This window comes from Medicago sativa, chromosome 8 (assembly GCF_051527215.1).
Source record: "Medicago sativa cultivar Bolivia chromosome 8, Bolivia_mono, whole genome shotgun sequence".
NCBI lineage: Eukaryota > Viridiplantae > Streptophyta > Magnoliopsida > Fabales > Fabaceae > Medicago > Medicago sativa.
In genome coordinates, this window is record NC_140756.1 from 40148000 (window position 1) to 40162186 (window position 14187).

Sequence of the window (14187 nt, forward strand, 5' to 3'; positions counted from 1 at the left end):
TGTACATTCTCTTCTCATCCACTCCCTCGCATGTAAAACGAGTTTCTTTCATATGTAATGTAAATAGAATGCAAAGAAGTAATAGGGCTCATGACGTTAGGATAGTCCTGGAGGTCAAGCTTGGAGAAGCAAGGTCGTTTCTAGGATTAGTTTAGATTCTCTCATTGGCTTGAGAGAGTCATAGCGTTAGGATGACCACAATCATGTCACTTTTATTATTGTATAATCGTTATGCATGTTATGATTGGAGTGCGAATATATATGATATATAAGCCGTGGTGAGGTGAGATCAAACTTAATAAAAATCCTTCAATTCAAAATATTAAGTTTAATGCTTTCCAAAAGTTTAACACCCTTCAAGAATAATATCGAAATGTGTAGGTTTCGCCTCCGCGAGGTGCAATTTCTATACTAGTAAGTTGCGATGCGGTAATCCAATTTACCCAAGTGTTATTCTTTTGGGTTTAACTTAACTAAATTAATTTTAATAAGATTAAAATAAATTTAGAAGCAATGTTTGGGAACATCTATATGATATATTAGAGTAAGGAGTTATTCACTCAAATGATTTGAAAGTTGTATGAGATACAATTGGAAGGAGTTCCTACCTAAATAACTGAGTTTTGAGTACAGCCCCCGTTGACTTAAAGCAAGGTGAAATATGGATTTCAACCCACTAGAAAATCTTCCAACGGGATTTTCCGAATCAAGTGTTTTGAAGGTCATTTGATTTGAGTAAAATAGTGGGAGCGTATTTAATTAAAGACCTATTTAAATATGTTTTAAATCATGATACATTTATTTTATTTATTTTCTGTATTTAGAATTTCTTTAGCATATAAATTTTATTATACTGTTAAAAGTTCTTATGAAGAACAAAATTTTCAGAAAAGAGTTTATGAATTGGTACAAAATTTAAGAATTGTTCTTAAGAATGAGAAAAACTGTATATTCTCGAGCAGTTATTTCCTAGAAACTTTCTATGTCTATATTTGAAAAACAACGCTTATCAGAAGCATTGGGTCAAATGAGTAGATATAGGATATCTCATAGTGGTAACGACGATGGAGAATGATATGATCATTCAACCTCAATGTTATAAGATGAATAGTTTAAGCCTATCAAGTAGATGTACATGGATAAGAATAAAATTCAAATTCTGTTTTTCTACCTTTGAAAGGTTAAACACGATTGCAAAAAGGGGAAGCAATTATTTCAAAAGTTGAAAAACAAAAATTGCTCGTAGTTTTGAAAGGGTCAAAATATAAGATAGAAGTAAGACTTCTTATCTACCCATATAGTTATAGAAAGTTAAATTTCTACTTCTGCATCATAAGTATATGATATTTGATGATTAGTCTCATATTTGTTGAAATATAGAGAGATCTAAAGAAGCGGGAGATTAACTATAAGTGAAGTCCACTTACGTCTAGAATGAAACAAATTGTTTTATTGACATAGGAGCTAATTTAACTTGATATGGAACCAAATAATTGTTATTAAATTCCATATAAAATAGATGCATCAAATCATATATCTTGCATTGACAAGAGAATGATTGTGTAGTTGAATAAAAAGACAAATGTTGTCCTATTATCCAAATAATGTTTTCTATACAAGTGTGTTAATCAAGTAATGGAATTGAGTTCCATGATCTTGATAAGCTGGTCTATAACTTATGTGAAAAGAGGATCAAATGAGATTTGAACCTTTTGTAGATTATTGGCATCAACGTTTAGTACAAACAAGTGTGATTCACATTTCCGAAATCCATGGATATGGACTATTGGAGTCATTCGATTTTATATCATTTGAAGGATGTGAGCCACACTTTTCAAAAATAGATTAGTACACCGGTCACCAACAAAGGTGAAAGGGCGCGTAATTTATTTGAGTTTATATACATATGAGATGTATATGGAGAACTAAACATATTTGCTAGATATTGTTTCTATTACTTCATCTAACATTACTAAATCATTTAGTAGAGAAGAAAAGTGTATTTGACACGATTCAAGAAGACTTTGAAATTGTTCAAAGATTTTAACAATGAAGTAAAAGGAATAAGTTTGAAAAGTATAAAGACTATACGAGTAAGTCGTGATTGTAAATGCTTGATTAATGAGTATAATTATCGTTTCATGTTTGACATGACTTGATCTAAAATAGTTAGATTATAGCTCAAAGACTCTTGAAATTAATTAAATTACAGTTATTCTTCACCCACAACTAGTTCTAATTGAGTAATCATAATGGCACCATATTAGATATGGAGGTAAGAGTACCTATTCTCGACTTTATGATAATTTGAGGTTATATGGTTTACTAGATAAACTAAACTTAAAATTAAATGAATGTATACTTGTGGAGGTTCTCTTAGGAAACTAGAGGATACTATTTCTACATCTTCTCCCTTGACAAAAGTTGTTTGTCGCTAGAACTGAAGTATTCCTTTTCAAGGAATATAGCTTTGCAAGAGCCAGTGGGAGTGATGTAGAACTTGAATTAAGTCAAGTAACACAAAATACACATCTCTCTAAGAATGGTACACGAGTTGATTCAACAAAGGGTTGTTGTTAAATCACCAGTTTGAGTAGCACAAGATCTAAATGGCTTGAACTTTGAGAAGTGGCTATATGCCATGGGATCTTATAAAGAATCCATGTACACAAACCATATATGGATATTGGTTAAATCATCCAAATGAGTATGACTCATGAGATGAATGTGAGTTTTCTTGTAGAAAGCTGACATGGATGGTATTATGAATACATTTAAGATGTGATTGATTGTAGAAGGTTTCATGCAACTCGTGATGCAAATCATGACGAAACTATTACATCATCATAATGCTTAAATCTAACGATCCCACTTGTCATTATTGTATAATGCAGATTCCAGGAGATGGACAACGATGTTGCATTCTTTAATTAGAATAACCTTATATATGTATTTGACATATGTAGGATTTCGTTAATCCAAAGGATACTAGAAAGGTAGATGTATTATCAAATTCATTTATGAATTAGAGAAAACTTCTCGAAGTTGAATTGTTTATTTTATTAATGAAGTTTTATGAAAACTATGATTAATAAAGAAATCTTGTACACACAAGTAAATTAGTGGGAGCATTTATATTAGTTTGGTGGAGTATGTAGATGACATAATAGTCACCAAAACAATTCATCTACACATGTAAGACATGGTTAGAAAATTATTTCTAATATGTACCAAAATTGATTATAGTGTTCGACACTAGAATACCTTCAAGAATATCCTTGGATGTCTTAAAGGATATTGGATTGTTTCTTGAACACGGATGAAAGAAACGTTGTAAATGAGTTACAATGATGTTGACTTTCATATCAGTGTACAGTATATGCTAGGATATAACCTATGAAATTTGTAAAAGTACAAGCTTCATATAGTTATTGTTCCTATTACAGATGTCAAATATATATGATTTGGATTGTTTAGCTCATAATTGAGTGAAAGCATGTGTTTCATGCATTGCGGATTCCATTGATCTCGTCTGAGGTAAAATTGGTTTAAATCTTGCGAGCAATGAAAACTTGATCTCACCAATGATCCAAATGTATACTTTGACACTTCAATTTCTTTTCGATAGAAGATCGAAAGTGGAAATTGAAAGAAGTATGACCTACCAACATAGGAAAGAGTTCCTTATCTGCTAGTAGAGTATCTTGTCCATAGTGTGCTTGATGCTAACACTTGACCAATAGATATTGAGTTAATATTTGATTGGCTTTTAGTGCTAGTGGGAGATTGTTGGAGTAAGCCCTAATAGCCAATCTATATTGATTGGGTTTGGCTTTATATCATGATATTGATATAAATATATATATATATATATATATATATATATATATATATATTGTGAAAATATAAATTATAAGGCGTTTCTTTATTGATTTTGTTTTGTTTCAAAATAAAAAAGTCCCTAGAATAGTTAGTCCGTTTAATGGAACATTAAGTATAACTTAATTGTGAGACCCTGTTAAACATAAGGAAACTATTCTAAAAGTATCCGTAGTAAAGCTTTATTGAGAAGTGGGATATCATTAAAGCATAGAGACTATTATGTGGGTAGACTGATGATCACATCTCACAGATCATGGATAAAGAGTTATCAAGTCTTCACATAGATATAAATATTAGGAGTAATATTTATATTGGATTGACCCACCGTGAGAATACTACATAGTAAGTTATGAAAATGTCATAAGATATTCTCACAATGATAATAATGTATATCGCTCTTAGACCTGAAACCACTATGATCCCTAAATGTGGACTCAAGTGCTTTGTCGCCATTCTAACGTTGTCTGTAAAAGGATAACCATAACGTTGGTTGATGGTTACTTGATGAATCATGCTGAGGGACATGAGTGTTCTAGATGGGATTTGTCCCTCCTCATAAACAGGAGATATATCTTTAGGCCTCTTGATGAAATATGACTGTAAAATTGCATGGCCATGCCGAACTAAGTCAATATAAGATATTGGACTTATTCGTTATTCAGTATATTTCGAAATCAAGGAATATAAACATTGATCTATACAAGGGTGAAAATATCTATGTCTTGGGATCAATAAAGATATCGAGACAAAGGAGTAAGTGTACACATGAGTATTATCATGGAAAGGTTTCGTCAGATCACTTGACATTCTTGTCACTTGGGTAGCAATGATGTGTTGCTAGATACCGCTCATTGTTTATAATATTAAATATTAGATTTAATATTATTGCCAACGTGACTAGAACCTATAGGGTCACACACAAAGAACAGTCAAAAGAGAAATATATAAGTATGACTTATATAAGGGGTGCGTTTAGTAAATAACGCTCATTAGTTAGGAAAATTACTAAACTCGTTGTTGGGCTTACTGAAGCCCAATAGTGACTTATGACTTGCAGAGCACACTAGAAGTTCTATAAATAGAACTCTGGTGCTGAAGTTTTTGGTTACACGTTTTGAAGCAACCCCTTTCTTCTCTGCACTTTCAATTCATTGGCTAGCACCGAGTTTTGGAGGAGCACTGTTCGTGTGGACTTGCTAGAGGCTTTGCTGCTTGCTGCTTGCTTGGTTGTGATCGAGATTCCAGTTTCCAGTTCCAGCTTTCAGATTCCGCAGTTCAAGGTAACAATCGAATCATTGATTCATGTTTGAATTTCGTAATGATCCAAGGAATGAAAATCGAAAATTTTCCGCTGCTTCTACTCCCTTCTGTTGTATTTGATTTTCCTTCAGTGGTATCAAAGCCAATTACGAAACCTTGAATCGGATTGCTTTGTTACTGCTTTATGTTTTAATATGATTAAACATTTTGAATCGGAATTAAATAATAAAGAGAATTAAAATTGGCATCGTATCATGTTTTCTGTGCATGGCTTTTCGATTTGTTTGATGTTTCAGAAACCGTTTTTGGTGAAGTATCGACATATCGATTATACATATCGACGGGAACATGATTGGAAACAAATCAAATTAAATTATCTTTTAAAATTGTTTTAAGAGATAATAATATTTTCGCAATGTTAGATGAAGTAATAGAAACAATATCTAGCAAATATGTTTAGTTCTCCATATACATCTCATATGTATTTAAACTCAAATAAATTACGTGCCTTTTCACCTTTGTTGGTGACCGGTGTACTAATCTATTTTTGAAAAGTGGGGCTCACATCCTTCAAATGATATAAAATCAAATGACTTCAATAGTCCATATCCATGGATTTTGGAAATGTGAATCACACTTGTTTGTACTAAACGTTGATGCCAATAATCTACAAAAGGTTCAAATCTCATTTGATCCTCTTTTCACATAAGTTATAGACCAGCTTATCAAGATCATGGAACTCAATTCCATTACTTGATTAACACACTTGTATAGAAAACATTATTTGGATAATAGGACAACATTTGTCTTTTTATTCAACTACACAATCATTCTCTTGTCAATGCAAGATATATGATTTGATGCTTCTATTTTATATGGAATTTAATAACAATTATTTGGTTCCATATCAAGTTAAATTAGCTCCTATGTCAATAAAACAATTTGTTTCATTCTAGACGTAAGTGGACTTCACTTATAGTTAATCTCCCGCTTCTTTAGATCTCTCTATATTTCAACAAATATGAGACTAATCATCAAATATCATATACTTATGATGCAGAAGTAGAAATTTAACTTTCTATAACTATATGGGTAGATAAGAAGTCTTACTTCTATCTTATATTTTGACCCTTTCAAAACTACGAGCAATTTTTGTTTTTCAACTTTTGAAATTATTGCTTCCCCTTTTTGCAACCGTGTTTAACCTTTCAAAGGTAGAAAAACAGAATTTGAATTTTATTCTTATCCATGTACATCTACTTGATAGGCTTAAACTATTCATCTTATAACATTGAGGTTGAATGATCATATCATTCTCCATCGTCGTTACCACTATGAGATATCCTATATCTACTCATTTGACCCAATGCTTCTGATAAGCGTTGTTTTTCAAATATAGACATAGAAAGTTTCTAGGAAATAACTGCTCGAGAATATACAGTTTTTCTCATTCTTAAGAACAATTCTTAAATTTTGTACCAATTCAGAAACTCTTTTCTGAAAATTTTGTTCTTCATAAGAACTTTTAACAGTATAATAAAATTTATATGCTAAAGAAATTCTAAATACAGAAAATAAATAAAATAAATGTATCATGATTTAAAACATATTTAAATAGGTCTTTAATTAAATACGCTCCCACTATTTTACTCAAATCAAATGACCTTCAAAACACTTGATTCGGAAAATCCCGTTGGAAGATTTTCTAGTGGGTTGAAATCCATATTTCACCTTGCTTTAAGTCAACGGGGGCTGTACTCAAAACTCAGTTATTTAGGTAGGAACTCCTTCCAATTGTATCTCATACAACTTTCAAATCATTTGAGTGAATAACTCCTTACTCTAATCTATCATATAGATGTTCCCAAACATTGCTTCTAAATTTATTTTAATCTTATTAAAATTAATTTAGTTAAGTTAAACCCAAAAGAATAACACTTGGGTAAATTGGATTACCGCACCGCAACTTACTAGTATAGAAAGTGCACCTCGCGGAGGCGAAACCTACACATTTCGATATTAGTCTTGAAGGGTGTTAAACTTTTGGAAAGCATTAAACTTAATATTTTGAATTGAAGGATTTTTATTAAGTTTGATCTCACCTCACCACGGCTTATATATCATATATATTCGCACTCCAATCATAACATGCATAACGATTATACAATAATAAAAGTGACATGATTATGGTCATCCTAACGCTATGACTCTCTCAAGCCAATGAGAGAATCTAAACTAATCCTAGAAACGACCTTGCTTCTCCAAGCTTGACCTCCAGGACTATCCTAACATCATGAGCCCTATTACTTCTTTGCATTCTATTTACATTACATATGAAAGAAACTCGTTTTACATGCGAGGGAGTGGATGAGAAGAGAATGTACAATAGAGATATAAGAGAGAGGCACGACACGCATGCCGTATTTTAATATCCAAAAGAAATAAAATAAAAGGACTAGGGCCATAATCATTCACATGATAATAATAACAAACACACTTTTATTATTATTAATTATACCTTATAATTAAATAAATTAAATTAAAATTTGACATATGATCACACTACACAGATTAGCTGGGGGTTTAATTGAGTACCAAAATATATTATGTTGAGTACAAAAATATATTATATTAAGTACAAAAATTTCTCATATTATGTACCAAAATATATTTTATTGAGTACCAAAATATATTATATTATGTACCAAAATATATTTCAGATCAAGTACTAAAATATATTAGATTGCATACCAAAATATCTCAGATTGTGTTCCAAAATATTCTAGATTGCGTATTTCGCATCAACACTTAACACGTTTATGAACACCCAAATCGTTTCGGCAAATATTATGATCAAATCCAAAAGATCATATATGATATTGAAACTCTTTCAAATCATGATTCTTTTAAATTATAAACAAATCAAGTTAAAGTCATGCAAATCGATTAAATAATTTCAAAAGATCATATATGACATTGAAACTATTTTAAATCATGATCTTTTAAATTAACTATCAATTTAGGATCGTTTATTACCTTTCAAACAACTTTTGAAAAACAATCCAAAAGGTAGAATTTTTATTTACTTAATTATAGTAATATTGACACTCAATAATTATTATAATTAAATCTGCTTTATTTAGGCAATCAATTTGTTTCCAAAACAAATTACAGGGCTAAAATTAAGCAAATATTTTATTACCAAATTCAAAAATCATATCTGATATTGAAACTCTTTCAAAATCATGATCTTTTAAATTTACTACCTTTCTCCAATTAAATAAATTAATTAAACATAAATATTTTCAAGGATTGTTTGTTTAGCATGAACAACCGGATCTATGATGCTTCACCAGATTCGGATATTGAAGCTCACTCTCACGAATTGTTCAAATTCACAACAATCTCTTTGAAAACAATTGATCGAATGATACAACCATAATAATACAACTCTTGTATAGTTAGGTATCCTAATACAACAATCAAACATCAATAGTTTTAACAATTGTTTGTTCAGTATGGACAACCAGATCTTTGATGCTTCACCAGAATCGGTATTCGAAGCTCAATCTCACGAGTTGACTACAAATTCACAATCAATTATATAAAACCTATTGAACGAATGATATCATCAATATATCACATATAATGATGTTGTATTAAAATCATATATCACATATATGATATTTATCAATCAATTTTAATTAATATTTAAATTTAAATAATAAAATATTAACACTTAATATTCTATTTTATTAACGGATTTGCATTCCAAATTAATTCCTTATAGAATATCAAAATATTAGCAAATCAAATTGTTCAAAGATTATAACAATGAAGTAAAAGGAATAAGTTTGAAAAGTATAAAGACTATACGAGTAAGTCGTGATTGTAAATGCTTGATTAATGAGTATAATTATCGTTTCATGTTTGACATGACTTGATCTAAAATAGTTAGATTATAGCTCAAAGACTCTTGAAATTAATTAAATTACAGTTATTCTTCACCCACAACTAGTTCTAATTGAGTAATCATAAAGGCACCATATTAGATATGGAGGTAAGAGTACCTATTCTTGACTTTATGATAATTTGAGGTTATATGGTTTACTAGATAAACTAAACTTAAAATTAAATGAATGTATACTTGTGGAGGTTCTCTTAGGAAACTAGAGGATACTATTTCTACATCTTCTCCCTTGACAAAAGTTTTTTGTCGCTAGAACTGAAGTATTCCTTTTCAGGGAATATAGCTTTGCAAGAGCCAGTGGGAGCGATGTAGAACTTGAATTAAGTCAAGTAACACAAAATACACATCTCTCTAAGAATGGAACACGAGTTGATTCAACAAAGGGTTGTTAAATCACCAGTTTGAGTAGCACAAGATCTAAATGGCTTGAACTTTGAGAAGTGGCTATATGCCATGGGATCTTATAAAGAATCCATGTACACAAACCATATATGGATATTGGTTAAATCATCCAAATGAGTGTGACTCATGAGATGAATGTGAGTTTTCTTGTAGAAAGCTGACATGGATGGTATTATGAATACATTTAAGATGTGATTCATTGTAGAAGGTTTCATGCAACTCGTGATGCAAATCATGACGAAACTATTACATCATCATAATGCTTAAATCTAACGATCCCACTTGTCATTATTGTATAATGCAAATTCTAGGAGATGGACAACGATGTTGCATTCTTTAATTAGAATAACCTTATATATGTATTTGACATATGTAGGATTTCGTTAATCCAAAGGATACTAGAAAGGTAGATGTATTATCAAATTCATTTATGAATTAAAGAAAACTTCTCGAAGTTGAATTGTTTATTTTATTAATGAAGTTTTATGAAAACTATGATTAATAAAGAAATCTTGTGCACACAAGTAAATTAGTGGGAGCATTTATATTAGTTTGGTGGAGTATGTAGATGACATACTAGTCACCAAAACAATTCATCTACACATGTAAGACATGGTTAGAAAATTATTTCTAATATGTACCAAAATTGATTATAGTGTTCGACATTAGAATACCTTCAAGAATATCCTTGGATGTCTTAAAGGATATTGGATTGTTTCTTGAACACGGATGAAAGAAACGTTGTAAATGAGTTACAATGTTGTTGACTTTCATATCAGTGTACAGTATATGCTAGGATATAACCTATGAAATTTGTAAAAGTACAAGCTTCATATAGTTGTTGTTTCTATTACAGATGTCAAATATATATGATTTAAATTGTTTAGCTCATTATTGAGTGAAAGCATGTGTTTCATGCATTGCGGATTCCATTGATCTCGTCTGAGGTAAAATTGGTTTAAATCTTGCGAGCAATGAAAACTTGATCTCACCAATGATCCAAATGTATACTTTGACACTTCAATTTCTTTTCGATAGAAGATCGAAAGTGGAAATTGAAAGAAGTATGACCTACCAACATAGGAAAGAGTTCCTTATCTGCTAGTAGAGTATCTTGTCCATAGTGTGCTTGATGCTAACACTTGACCAATAGATATTGAGTTAATATTTGATTGGATTTTAGTGCTAGTGGGAGATTGTTGGAGTAAGCCCTAATAGCCAATCTATATTGATTGGGTTTGGCTTTGTATCATGATATTGATATAAATATATATATATATTGTGAAAATATAAATTATAAGGCGTTTCTTTATTGATTTTGTTTTGTTTCAAAATAATAAAGTCCCTAGAATAGTTAGTCCGTTTAATGGAACATTAAGTATAACTTAATTGTGAGGCCCTGTTAAACATAAGGAAACTATTCTAAAAGTATCCGTAGTCAAGCTTTATTGAGAAGTGGGATATCATTAAAGCATAGAGACTATTATGTGGGTAGACTGATGATCACATCTCACAGATCATGGATAAAGAGTTATCAAGTCTTCACATAGATATAAATATTAGGAGTAATATTTATATTGGATTGACCCACCGTGAGAATACTACATAGTAAGTTATGAAAATGTCATAAGATATTCTCACAATGATAATAATGTATATCGCTCTTAGACCTGAAACCACTATGATCCCTAGATGTGGACTCATGTGCTTTGTTGCCATTCTAACGTTGTCTGTAAAAGGATAACCATAACGTTGGTTGATGGGTACTTGATGAATCATGCTGAGGGACATGAGTGTCCTAGATGGGATTTGTCCCTCCTCATAAACAGGAGATATATCTTTAGGCCTCTTGATGAAATATGACTGTAAAATTGCATGGCCATGCCGAACTAAGTCAATATAAGATATTGGACTTATTCGTTATTCAGTATATTTCGGAATCAAGGAATATAAACATTGATCTATACAAGGGTGACAATATCTATGCCTTGGGATCAATAAAGATATCGAGACAAAGGAGTAAGTGTACACATGAGTATTATCATGGAAAGGTTTCGTCAGATCACTTGACATTCTTGTCACTTGGGTAGCAATGATGTGTTGCTAGATACCGCTCATTGTTTATAATATTAAATATTAGATTTAATATTATTGCCAACGTGACTAGAACCTATAGGGTCACACACAAAGAACAGTCAAAAGAGAAATATATAAGTATGACTTATATAAGGGGTGCGTTTAGTAAATAACGCTAATTAGTTAGCAAAATTACTAAACTCGTTGTTGGGCTTACTGAAGCCCAATAGTGACTTATGACTTGCAGAGCACACTAGAAGTTCTATAAATAGAACTCTGGTGCTGAAGTTTTTGGTTACACGTTTTGAAGCAACCCCTTTCTTCTCTGCACTTCCAATTCATTGGCTAGCACCGAGTTTTGGAGGAGCACTGTTTGTGTGGACTTACTAGAGGCTTTGCTGCTTGCTGCTTGCTTGGTTGTGATCGAGATTCCAGTTTCCAGTTCCAGCTTTCAGATTCCACAGTTCAAGGTAACAATCGAATCACTGATTCATGTTTGAATTTCGAAATGATCCAAGGAATGAAAATCGAAAATTTTCCGCTGCTTCTACTCCATTCTTCTATTCGATTTTCCTTCACGGACAAATTTATTATTTTAGAGAGTTTATTAATTTACCGAGTATTAATTCAAAGAGTTTCTACTGTATATCCAAATTTTTCTCCCCCTTTTTAGCCACAAAATATGTCAAACCCTTCATGAATAATTAGAAGCAAATAATGCAGAACATCCAGTAGAATACCAAAATACAGAGTAATATAGAGTACAAGAAAATAGAAGGTTACAGACCAAAACAGGCACACATAGGTGCACAAAATATTTAGGGCACAGTCCACAAAATAAATAAATTCAAAAGAATTAGTCAGCAGCCTCAGAACTGCTATCAGAATCTTCAACACCTTCTTCATTTTCTACTTGTTCATATGCATCTGCATTTTCTCCTTCCAAGGAGTGAATCATCAGTTCAAACTGAGTTTTCCTTTCATCCAAGTGTCTTTGAGTGCAGCTATAATCTCCTGCTTTGTCATAATTCCTGCAATAGGTGCACTACCAGATGTTCCAACAATGTTTGGAACATGACCAGCACTGAATAATTTGGGGTGCAAAGTAAGAGGTGGTTCCCTCTTTTCTGGGACATCAACAATAGTTATAAGACTTGGATGTTGTTCTAACATAATACCACACAACAGGGTAGGGAATACAATGGGACACCTCACAACATCAGTTTTGGCATGCTTGACAGTTTGTTTAAAAATGTAGGTGCCAAAATCCATCTTAAACTTAGACCCTACATCATAGATAAACTTACCCAGACCTGTAGCAACATCAAAGGAGTGGGTGGTAGGAACCCAGTTTACAGCCATAATCCGGTTTAACATAGCATACTTTACTGACAGTTTTCCAGATGAAATCTATTTCTTCTTTGGCCAACCTATGATCTGATTTGCAGTGATCTCCTTACACACTTGGCTGTCTGTTATCTCCAGCTTAGGGATGTTGATTTCTTCAACACCAAGAAATTTGTTAATAATGCTTGGAGAGAAGTTGACACATTCTCCTCGTACAAACACCTTTTGATATTCTCTGCTAAGGGGATCATCACAATCATCAGGGATGTTCACCAGAAATTCCTTTACAAGCTTCTCATAGCAATCACCAAGATTGCAGATGAAAGGAAACTTTGTCAATAGGCACACTTGCCACGGTCTGCAGAGTCTTCTTCCCAGTTGTCCTCTTATTTTTAAATAGGGAGATGTTTAGAACATCCTCCTCAACATTGTACTCAGACTCACTTGAAGAGATAACCTTCCTCTTCCTTGAATTTCCAGCAGCAGTTTTCACTATCACTTTACTCCAAGATTTCTTGGGGCCAACAACAGGAGATTTTGTTTTGCTTTTGGAGTTATTTGTCATAGCAGCTATTGTCTTCTTAAGGTGCTCACTTTTAGGGAAAACCACTTTTCCTTTGTTGCTCCATAATCTCTTCGCCACACTACCCTCAAAGGCTTGTGCTGATGGACATTATCCAAGTCATGTTTATCAACATCAACCACATTTTCATCATCTTTTTTGTCACCAGAGTCTACTCCTCCATCATTCATCTCAGATTCACCTTCTGATCCTCTGTTTTCCCTATCATTAGAGCTGTTGTTGGAATTTCCAGAATTTACATCCTTCCCTGGCGTGGTTTTAAAACTAAGATCTATTTCATTAGTCCCAGTCTCAACACCATCTAAAGAGGTATCAGGTTGACCTAGAGATGTTTCAACATCCAGCTCATCATCCCTTTGAATATCGGTTTCTTCAGGATCACTTTCAACAGAGTCATCAACTCTGATCCCATTACCAGAATCATCAACATCTATGTTTTCAGAATTTTTCATGACAGTACTCAAATCTTCTGACCCTAAATTATTATCTGATATAAGTACATCAGCATTCAGAGTTGAATCAAGATTACCTTTTTAACAAACTGGTGTTGCAACATTTGAAGTTATCTGATAAGCCTCTTCATTATATCTCTTCTTCGAAGCGCGAGTGGTGGTGCCTTCCTTAGTAGCATTAGGTTGGGTTTTCTCCTCAACAAGAGTTTTAGATT